The sequence below is a fragment of the Leptodactylus fuscus genome, unplaced genomic scaffold, assembly GCF_031893055.1.
Source record: "Leptodactylus fuscus isolate aLepFus1 unplaced genomic scaffold, aLepFus1.hap2 HAP2_SCAFFOLD_122, whole genome shotgun sequence".
NCBI classification, from domain to species: Eukaryota; Metazoa; Chordata; class Amphibia; order Anura; family Leptodactylidae; genus Leptodactylus; species Leptodactylus fuscus.
The window spans coordinates 260793-272234 of NW_027440055.1; the positions used below are offsets into that span (position 1 = coordinate 260793).

Below are 11442 nucleotides of genomic sequence, written 5' to 3' on the forward strand. Positions count from 1 at the left end.
CATCTGACTGTACGCTTATAGTTGTACTCAGTAACCATAGAGACACGTCTGACTGTACGCTTATAGTTGTACTCAGTAACCGGAGACACGTCTGACTGTACGCTTATAGCTGTACTCAGTAACCATAGACACGTCTGACTGTACGCTTATAGTTGTACTCAGTAACCATAGACACGTCTGACTGTACGCTTATAGCTGTACTCAGTAACCATAGACACGTCTGACTGTACGCTTATAGTTGTACTCAGTAACCATAGACACGTCTGACTGTACGCTTATAGTTGTACTCAGTAACCATAGAGACACGTCTGACTGTACGCTTATAGTTGTACTCAGTAACCATAGAGACACGTCTGACTGTACGCTTATAGTTGTACTCAGTAACCATAGAGACACGTCTGACTGTACGCTTATAGCTGTACTCAGTAACCATAGAGACACGTCTGACTGTACGCTTATAGCTGTACTCAGTAACCATAGAGACACATCTGACTGTACGCTTATAGTTGTACTCAGTAACCATAGAGACACATCTGACTGTACGCTTATAGTTGTACTCAGTAACCATAGAGACACGTCTGACTGTACGCTTATAGTTGTACTCAGTAACCATAGAGACACATCTGACTGTACGCTTATAGTTGTACTCAGTAACCATAGAGACACATCTGACTGTACGCTTATAGTTGTACTCAGTAACCATAGACACGTCTGACTGTACGCTTATAGTTGTACTCAGTAACCATAGAGACACGTCTGACTGTACGCTTATAGTTGTACTCAGTAACCATAGACACGTCTGACTGTACGCTTATAGCTGTACTCAGTAACCATAGAGACACATCTGACTGTACGCTTATAGCTGTACTCAGTAACCATAGAGACACATCTGACTGTACGCTTATAGTTGTACTCAGTAACCATAGAGACACATCTGACTGTACGCTTATAGTTGTACTCAGTAACCATAGAGACACATCTGACTGTACGCTTATAGTTGTACTCAGTAACCATAGAGACACGTCTGACTGTACGCTTATAGTTGTACTCAGTAACCATAGAGACACATCTGACTGTACGCTTATAGTTGTACTCAGTAACCATAGAGACACATCTGACTGTACGCTTATAGTTGTACTCAGTAACCATAGAGACACATCTGACTGTACGCTTATAGTTGTACTCAGTAACCATAGAGACACGTCTGACTGTACGCTTATAGTTGTACTCAGTAACCATAGACACATCTGACTGTACGCTTATAGCTGTACTCAGTAACCATAGACACATCTGACTGTACGCTTATAGTTGTACTCAGTAACCATAGAGACACATCTGACTGTACGCTTATAGTTGTACTCAGTAACCATAGAGACACATCTGACTGTACGCTTATAGTTGTACTCAGTAACCATAGAGACGTCTGACTGTACGCTTATAGTTGTACTCAGTAACCATAGAGACATCTGACTGTACGCTTATAGTTGTACTCAGTAACCATAGAGACACGTCTGACTGTACGCTTATAGCTGTACTCAGTAACCATAGAGACACATCTGACTGTACGCTTATAGTTGTACTCAGTAACCATAGAGACACATCTGACTGTACGCTTATAGTTGTACTCAGTAACCATAGACACATCTGACTGTACGCTTATAGTTGTACTCAGTAACCATAGAGACACATCTGACTGTACGCTTATAGTTGTACTCAGTAACCATAGACACATCTGACTGTACGCTTATAGTTGTACTCAGTAACCATAGACACATCTGACTGTACGCTTATAGTTGTACTCAGTAACCATAGAGACACGTCTGACTGTACGCTTATAGTTGTACTCAGTAACCATAGACACATCTGACTGTACGCTTATAGTTGTACTCAGTAACCATAGAGACACATCTGACTGTACGCTTATAGTTGTACTCAGTAACCATAGACACATCTGACTGTACGCTTATAGTTGTACTCAGTAACCATAGAGACACGTCTGACTGTACGCTTATAGTTGTACTCAGTAACCATAGAGACACGTCTGACTGTACGCTTATAGTTGTACTCAGTAACCATAGACACATCTGACTGTACGCTTATAGTTGTACTCAGTAACCATAGAGACACATCTGACTGTACGCTTATAGTTGTACTCAGTAACCATAGAGACACGTCTGACTGTACGCTTATAGCTGTACTCAGTAACCATAGAGACACATCTGACTGTACGCTTATAGTTGTACTCAGTAACCATAGACACATCTGACTGTACGCTTATAGTTGTACTCAGTAACCATAGAGACACGTCTGACTGTACGCTTATAGTTGTACTCAGTAACCATAGACACGTCTGACTGTACGCTTATAGTTGTACTCAGTAACCATAGAGACACGTCTGACTGTACGCTTATAGTTGTACTCAGTAACCATAGACACATCTGACTGTACGCTTATAGTTGTACTCAGTAACCATAGACACATCTGACTGTACGCTTATAGCTGTACTCAGTAACCATAGAGACACATCTGACTGTACGCTTATAGTTGTACTCAGTAACCATAGAGACACGTCTGACTGTACGCTTATAGTTGTACTCAGTAACCATAGACACATCTGACTGTACGCTTATAGTTGTACTCAGTAACCATAGAGACACATCTGACTGTACGCTTATAGTTGTACTCAGTAACCATAGAGACACATCTGACTGTACGCTTATAGTTGTACTCAGTAACCATAGAGACACATCTGACTGTACGCTTATAGTTGTACTCAGTAACCATAGAGACACATCTGACTGTACGCTTATAGTTGTACTCAGTAACCATAGAGACACATCTGACTGTACGCTTATAGTTGTACTCAGTAACCATAGAGACACGTCTGACTGTACGCTTATAGCTGTACTCAGTAACCATAGAGACACATCTGACTGTACGCTTATAGTTGTACTCAGTAACCATAGAGACACATCTGACTGTACGCTTATACTTGTACTCAGTAACCATAGAGACACGTCTGACTGTACGCTTATAGTTGTACTCAGTAACCATAGAGACACATCTGACTGTACGCTTATAGTTGTACTCAGTAACCATAGAGACACATCTGACTGTACGCTTATAGTTGTACTCAGTAACCATAGAGACACGTCTGACTGTACGCTTATAGCTGTACTCAGTAACCATAGAGACACATCTGACTGTACGCTTATAGTTGTACTCAGTAACCGGAGACACATCTGACTGTACGCTTATAGCTGTACTCAGTAACCATAGAGACACATCTGACTGTACGCTTATAGTTGTACTCAGTAACCATAGAGACACATCTGACTGTACGCTTATAGTTGTACTCAGTAACCATAGAGACACGTCTGACTGTACGCTTATAGTTGTACTCAGTAACCATAGACACATCTGACTGTACGCTTATAGTTGTACTCAGTAACCATAGAGACACATCTGACTGTACGCTTATAGTTGTACTCAGTAACCATAGACACATCTGACTGTACGCTTATAGTTGTACTCAGTAACCATAGAGACACGTCTGACTGTACGCTTATAGTTGTACTCAGTAACCATAGACACATCTGACTGTACGCTTATAGTTGTACTCAGTAACCATAGAGACACATCTGACTGTACGCTTATAGTTGTACTCAGTAACCATAGACACATCTGACTGTACGCTTATAGTTGTACTCAGTAACCATAGAGACACATCTGACTGTACGCTTATAGTTGTACTCAGTAACCATAGACACATCTGACTGTACGCTTATAGTTGTACTCAGTAACCATAGAGACACATCTGACTGTACGCTTATAGCTGTACTCAGTAACCATAGACACGTCTGACTGTACGCTTATAGTTGTACTCAGTAACCATAGAGACACATCTGACTGTACGCTTATAGTTGTACTCAGTAACCATAGAGACACATCTGACTGTACGCTTATAGTTGTACTCAGTAACCATAGACACATCTGACTGTACGCTTATAGTTGTACTCAGTAACCATAGAGACACATCTGACTGTACGCTTATAGTTGTACTCAGTAACCATAGAGACACGTCTGACTGTACGCTTATAGCTGTACTCAGTAACCATAGAGACACGTCTGACTGTACGCTTATAGCTGTACTCAGTAACCATAGAGACACGTCTGACTGTACGCTTATAGTTGTACTCAGTAACCGGAGACACATCTGACTGTACGCTTATAGTTGTACTCAGTAACCATAGAGACACATCTGACTGTACGCTTATAGTTGTACTCAGTAACCATAGAGACACGTCTGACTGTACGCTTATAGCTGTACTCAGTAACCATAGAGACACGTCTGACTGTACGCTTATAGTTGTACTCAGTAACCGGAGACACATCTGACTGTACGCTTATAGCTGTACTCAGTAACCATAGACACATCTGACTGTACGCTTATAGTTGTACTCAGTAACCATAGAGACACATCTGACTGTACGCTTATAGCTGTACTCAGTAACCATAGAGACACATCTGACTGTACGCTTATAGTTGTACTCAGTAACCATAGACACATCTGACTGTACGCTTATAGTTGTACTCAGTAACCATAGACACGTCTGACTGTACGCTTATAGCTGTACTCAGTAACCATAGAGACACATCTGACTGTACGCTTATAGCTGTACTCAGTAACCATAGAGACACATCTGACTGTACGCTTATAGTTGTACTCAGTAACCATAGAGACACATCTGACTGTACGCTTATAGTTGTACTCAGTAACCATAGACACGTCTGACTGTACGCTTATAGCTGTACTCAGTAACCATAGAGACACATCTGACTGTACGCTTATAGTTGTACTCAGTAACCATAGAGACACATCTGACTGTACGCTTATAGCTGTACTCAGTAACCATAGAGACACATCTGACTGTACGCTTATAGTTGTACTCAGTAACCATAGAGACACGTCTGACTGTACGCTTATAGCTGTACTCAGTAACCATAGAGACACGTCTGACTGTACGCTTATAGTTGTACTCAGTAACCGGAGACACATCTGACTGTACGCTTATAGTTGTACTCAGTAACCATAGAGACACATCTGACTGTACGCTTATAGTTGTACTCAGTAACCATAGAGACACATCTGACTGTACGCTTATAGCTGTACTCAGTAACCATAGACACATCTGACTGTACGCTTATAGTTGTACTCAGTAACCATAGAGACACATCTGACTGTACGCTTATAGTTGTACTCAGTAACCATAGACACGTCTGACTGTACGCTTATAGCTGTACTCAGTAACCATAGAGACACATCTGACTGTACGCTTATAGCTGTACTCAGTAACCATAGAGACACATCTGACTGTACGCTTATAGTTGTACTCAGTAACCATAGAGACACATCTGACTGTACGCTTATAGCTGTACTCAGTAACCATAGAGACACATCTGACTGTACGCTTATAGTTGTACTCAGTAACCATAGAGACACGTCTGACTGTACGCTTATAGCTGTACTCAGTAACCATAGAGACACGTCTGACTGTACGCTTATAGTTGTACTCAGTAACCGGAGACACATCTGACTGTACGCTTATAGTTGTACTCAGTAACCATAGAGACACATCTGACTGTACGCTTATAGTTGTACTCAGTAACCATAGAGACACATCTGACTGTACGCTTATAGCTGTACTCAGTAACCATAGACACATCTGACTGTACGCTTATAGTTGTACTCAGTAACCGGAGACACATCTGACTGTACGCTTATAGTTGTACTCAGTAACCATAGAGACACATCTGACTGTACGCTTATAGTTGTACTCAGTAACCATAGACACATCTGACTGTACGCTTATAGTTGTACTCAGTAACCATAGACACGTCTGACTGTACGCTTATAGCTGTACTCAGTAACCATAGACACATCTGACTGTACGCTTATAGTTGTACTCAGTAACCATAGACACATCTGACTGTACGCTTATAGTTGTACTCAGTAACCATAGAGACACATCTGACTGTACGCTTATAGCTGTACTCAGTAACCATAGACACGTCTGACTGTACGCTTATAGTTGTACTCAGTAACCATAGACACGTCTGACTGTACGCTTATAGCTGTACTCAGTAACCATAGAGACACGTCTGACTGTACGCTTATAGTTGTACTCAGTAACCATAGAGACACATCTGACTGTACGCTTATAGCTGTACTCAGTAACCATAGACACGTCTGACTGTACGCTTATAGCTGTACTCAGTAACCATAGAGACACATCTGACTGTACGCTTATAGTTGTACTCAGTAACCATAGAGACACGTCTGACTGTACGCTTATAGTTGTACTCAGTAACCATAGAGACACATCTGACTGTACGCTTATAGTTGTACTCAGTAACCATAGAGACACATCTGACTGTACGCTTATACTTGTACTCAGTAACCATAGAGACACGTCTGACTGTACGCTTATAGTTGTACTCAGTAACCATAGAGACATCTGACTGTACGCTTATAGTTGTACTCAGTAACCATAGAGACACATCTGACTGTACGCTTATAGCTGTACTCAGTAACCATAGAGACACGTCTGACTGTACGCTTATAGTTGTACTCAGTAACCATAGAGACATCTGACTGTACGCTTATAGTTGTACTCAGTAACCATAGAGACACATCTGACTGTACGCTTATAGTTGTACTCAGTAACCATAGACACGTCTGACTGTACGCTTATAGTTGTACTCAGTAACCATAGAGACACATCTGACTGTACGCTTATAGTTGTACTCAGTAACCATAGAGACACATCTGACTGTACGCTTATAGCTGTACTCCTGAAATATAGAGTAGTATATGAGGTATATAGGAGGACGCGGCTTCGCATGGGTATATGTCATTTTTTGTTTGTGTAATGGCCCTACAAGAATTGCCCAGTTTTGCACTTGTGTATTTTGTATGTTGTTTGTTTGTGTGTTCATGAGCATCATGTATATCCGAGTTTGGATATCAGTGAAAAACCTGCCATCAGTAGTTATGGAGACCTGGAGTAAAGCTGTGTGTATGTGACCTTGTGTAAGAGCTCGTTCACATGTGAGCAAAGGGGAGGTTTTTGGCAGCGGATTTCGCGTCAGAAACCTCCCCTTTACAATGGTGGTCTATGCAGACCGCCAGGCTTCTTTTCTCCGCTAGCGGCGGGCTGCTGCTAGCGGAGAAAAGAAGCGACATGTCCTTTCTTCAGGCGGCAGCACCCTCTTATATCGGCTCATTCATTTGAGCCAACAGCGGAGGGGAAAGCCGTGACCGCGAAGGTCGCAGCAGGTGGGTTTTGACCAGAGAGAGACGCGGCTCGTTGCATCTCTCTCGGTGTCAAAACCCGCGTGGGCAGTTCACGTGTGAACTAGCCCTAACAGTGTCATCCACAATGCCCTGCCCCTTTAAAACGGACAGAGCAGTGAAGAAAAATGGCTGGGTTTTTATGGAAACCTGGAGTAAAGCTGTGTGCATGTGTAGAATAAGTGCCTGCGAGTGTCTATTGGCTGATAAGGGACATGTGACCGTGTGTATGGCAGTTGGAATATGAGTGAGAGACTTGCAGGTTTGTGTTGGCTAATGCAGTGTTTTGGGAAAGCTGTATCTCCACAACGGTACATCCGAACGAGCCGAGACCTGGTCTAAAACCTACCTGGACACCTGAAGTATCTGTCTGCCAAATTTGGTCAAGATCGGTCAAGTCGTTTGGTCGCGCATAGAGAACAGACAGAAACTCTAAAAGAAAAATCTCTCTCTTTCTCTCTCTATATATACATTATATATATATATATATATGAGAGAGATGTATACACAGTAGTATATGAGGTGAGGTGCAGTATATATATATACACACAGTAGTATATGAGGTGCAGTATATATATACACACAGTAGTATATGAAGTGCAGTATATATACACAGTAGTATATGAAGTGCAGTATATATATATATATATATATATATATACACAGTAGTATATGAGGTTTAGTATATATATAGGAGTGTATACACAGTAGTATATGAGGTGCAGTATATATATATATATATATATATATATATATACACACACACTAGTATATGAGGTGCAGTATATATACAGGAGTCTATACACACTAGTATATGAGGTGCAGTATATATACACAGTAGTATATGAGGTGAAGTATATACATATACAGGAGTGTATACACAGCAGTATATGAGGTGTAGTATATATATACACAGTAGTACATGAGGAGTATATATATATATATATATATATACACACAGCAGTATATGAGGTGAAGTATATATACACTAGTATATAAGGTGAGGTGTAGTATATATATACACAGCAGTATATGAGGTAAAGTATACATATATACACAGTAGGTGTAGTATATATATACAGTAGTATATATATGAGGTGAGAAGTATATACAGGAGTGTATCCAGAAAAGTCTATAAAGTTGTGGGTCTGTGCTGTGTCCCCCTTAGAAGTGTCCCCCGGCTGTCAGCCATCCAGTCCGGACCCCTAGGTGAGGTGCTGTGTCCCCCCGGGGCCCCCCACAGCCCCCCATCCCCCGGGCCGCACTCACCTCTCCGTTCTCGGCTGTCTCTGACTCCTCAGTGTCCGACCCCGCCCGGGATCCGCTCTCTCCCCCACACGGGATGCGCGAGCGCGTTACTGCCGCCAGGGGCGCTGAACACAATGCGCGGCGCTGCATCCGACTAGTACCCGCAATGGGGCCGCTCTACCCGCAGCCCTCCTCTATGGTACAGCATGACTGCATCCGCCATCTTAACTACTGGCGACCTCACAAATCATCTTCTGCCATAGCGGGCAGCCATCATAGGTACTGGCAGCAGTCTACCGCCTCATAGACTCTGACCGACAGCATCGTATCACCCCGAGAGCTTAGATACAGCGCTCAGCAGATACACCGCTCAGCGGATACACACCGAGAGCTGAGATACACCGCTCAGCGGATACACACCAAGAGCTGAGATACACCGCTCAGCGGATACACACCAAGAGCTGAGATACACCGCTGAGCTTAGATACACCCCGGGAGCTTAGATTCACCACTCAGCGGATACACCCCAAGAGCTGAGATACACCGCTCAGCGGATACATCCCGAGAGCTTAAATACACCGCTCAGCACATACACCCCGAGAGCTGAGATACACCGCTCAGCACATACACACCGAGAGCTGAGATACACCGCTCAGCACATACACACCAAGAGCTGAGATACACCGCTCAGCACATACACCCCGAGAGCTGAGATACACCGCTCAGCACATACACACCGAGAGCTGAGATACACCGCTCAGCACATACACCCCGAGAGCTGAGATACACCGCTCAGCACATACACACCGAGAGCTGAGATACACCGCTCAGCACATACACCCCGAGAGCTGAGATACACCGCTCAGCACATACACCCCGAGAGCTGAGATACACCGCTCAGCACATACACCCCGAGAGCTGAGATACACCGCTCAGCACATACACCCCGAGAGCTGAGATACACCGCTCAGCACATACACACCGAGAGCTGAGATACACCGCTCAGCACATACACCCCGAGAGCTGAGATACACCGCTCAGCACATACACACCGAGAGCTGAGATACACCGCTCAGCACATACACCCCGAGAGCTGAGATACACCGCTCAGCACATACACCCCGAGAGCTGAGATACACCGCTCAGCACATACACACCGAGAGCTGAGATACACCGCTCAGCACATACACCCCGAGAGCTGAGATACACCGCTCAGCACATACACACCGAGAGCTGAGATACACCGCTCAGCACATACACCCCGAGAGCTGAGATACACCGCTCAGCACATACACACCGAGAGCTGAGATACACCGCTCAGCACATACACCCCGAGAGCTGAGATACACCGCTCAGCACATACACCCCGAGAGCTGAGATACACCGCTCAGCACATACACACCGAGAGCTGAGATACACCGCTCAGCACATACACACCGAGAGCTGAGATACACCGCTCAGCACATACACCCCGAGAGCTGAGATACACCGCTCAGCACATACACCCCGAGAGCTGAGATACACCGCTCAGCACATACACACCGAGAGCTGAGATACACCGCTCAGCACATACACACCGAGAGCTGAGATACACCGCTCAGCACATACACCCCGAGAGCTGAGATACACCGCTCAGCACATACACACCGAGAGCTGAGATACACCGCTCAGCACATACACCCCGAGAGCTGAGATACACCGCTCAGCACATACACCCCGAGAGCTGAGATACACCGCTCAGCACATACACCCCGAGAGCTGAGATACACCGCTCAGCACATACACCCCGAGAGCTGAGATACACCGCTCAGCACATACACACCGAGAGCTGAGATACACCGCTCAGCACATACACACCGAGAGCTGAGATACACCGCTCAGCACATACACCCCGAGAGCTGAGATACACCGCTCAGCGGATACACACCGAGAGCTGAGATACACCGCTCAGCACATACACCCCGAGAGCTGAGATACACCGCTCAGCACATACACACCGAGAGCTGAGATACACCGCTCAGCACATACACCCCGAGAGCTGAGATACACCGCTCAGCACATACACCCCGAGAGCTGAGATACACCGCTCAGCGGATACACCCCGAGAGCTAAGATACACCACTCAGTGGATACACCCCGAGAGCTTAGATACAGCACTCAGCGGATACACACCGAGAGCTGAGATACACCGCTCAGCGGATACACCCCGAGAGCTGAGATACACCGCTCAGCGGATACATCCCGAGAGCTTAAATACACCGCTCAGCACATACATCCCGAGAGCTTAGATACACCGCTCAGCACATACACACCGAGAGCTGAGATACACCGCTCAGCACATACACACCGAGAGCTGAGATACACCGCTCAGCACATACATCCCGAGAGCTGAGATACACCGCTCAGCACATACACACCGAGAGCTGAGATACACCGCTCAGCACATACACCCCGAGAGCTGAGATACACCGCTCAGCACATACACACCGAGAGCTGAGATACACCGCTCAGCACATACACCCCGAGAGCTGAGATACACCGCTCAGCACATACACACCGAGAGCTGAGATACACCGCTCAGCACATACACACCGAGAGCTGAGATACACCGCTCAGCGGATACACACCGAGAGCTGAGATACACCGCTGAGCTTAGATACACCGCTCAGCTGATACACCCCGAGAGCTGAGATACACCGCTCAGCGGATACATCCCGAGAGCTTAGATACACCACCCAGTGGATACATCCCGAGAGCTTAGATACACCGCTCAGCACATACACACCGAGAGCTGAGATACACCGCTGAGCTTAGATACACCGCTCAGCTGATACACCCCG

The 11442-nt window shown here is 45.1% G+C and overlaps 1 protein-coding gene across 1 annotated transcript in view; it reads right to left on the minus strand.

The window, feature by feature from the left end:
• The window catches only part of LOC142186851 (talin-1-like), a 95518-nt gene extending 86817 nt beyond the window's left edge, over positions 1-8701 (minus strand). Inside the window, 1 exon segment of the mRNA XM_075261382.1 lies at positions 8624-8701. The gene's annotated coding sequence lies outside the window, so the exon portion shown is untranslated.
• Between the last annotated feature and the right edge of the window lie 2741 nt (positions 8702-11442).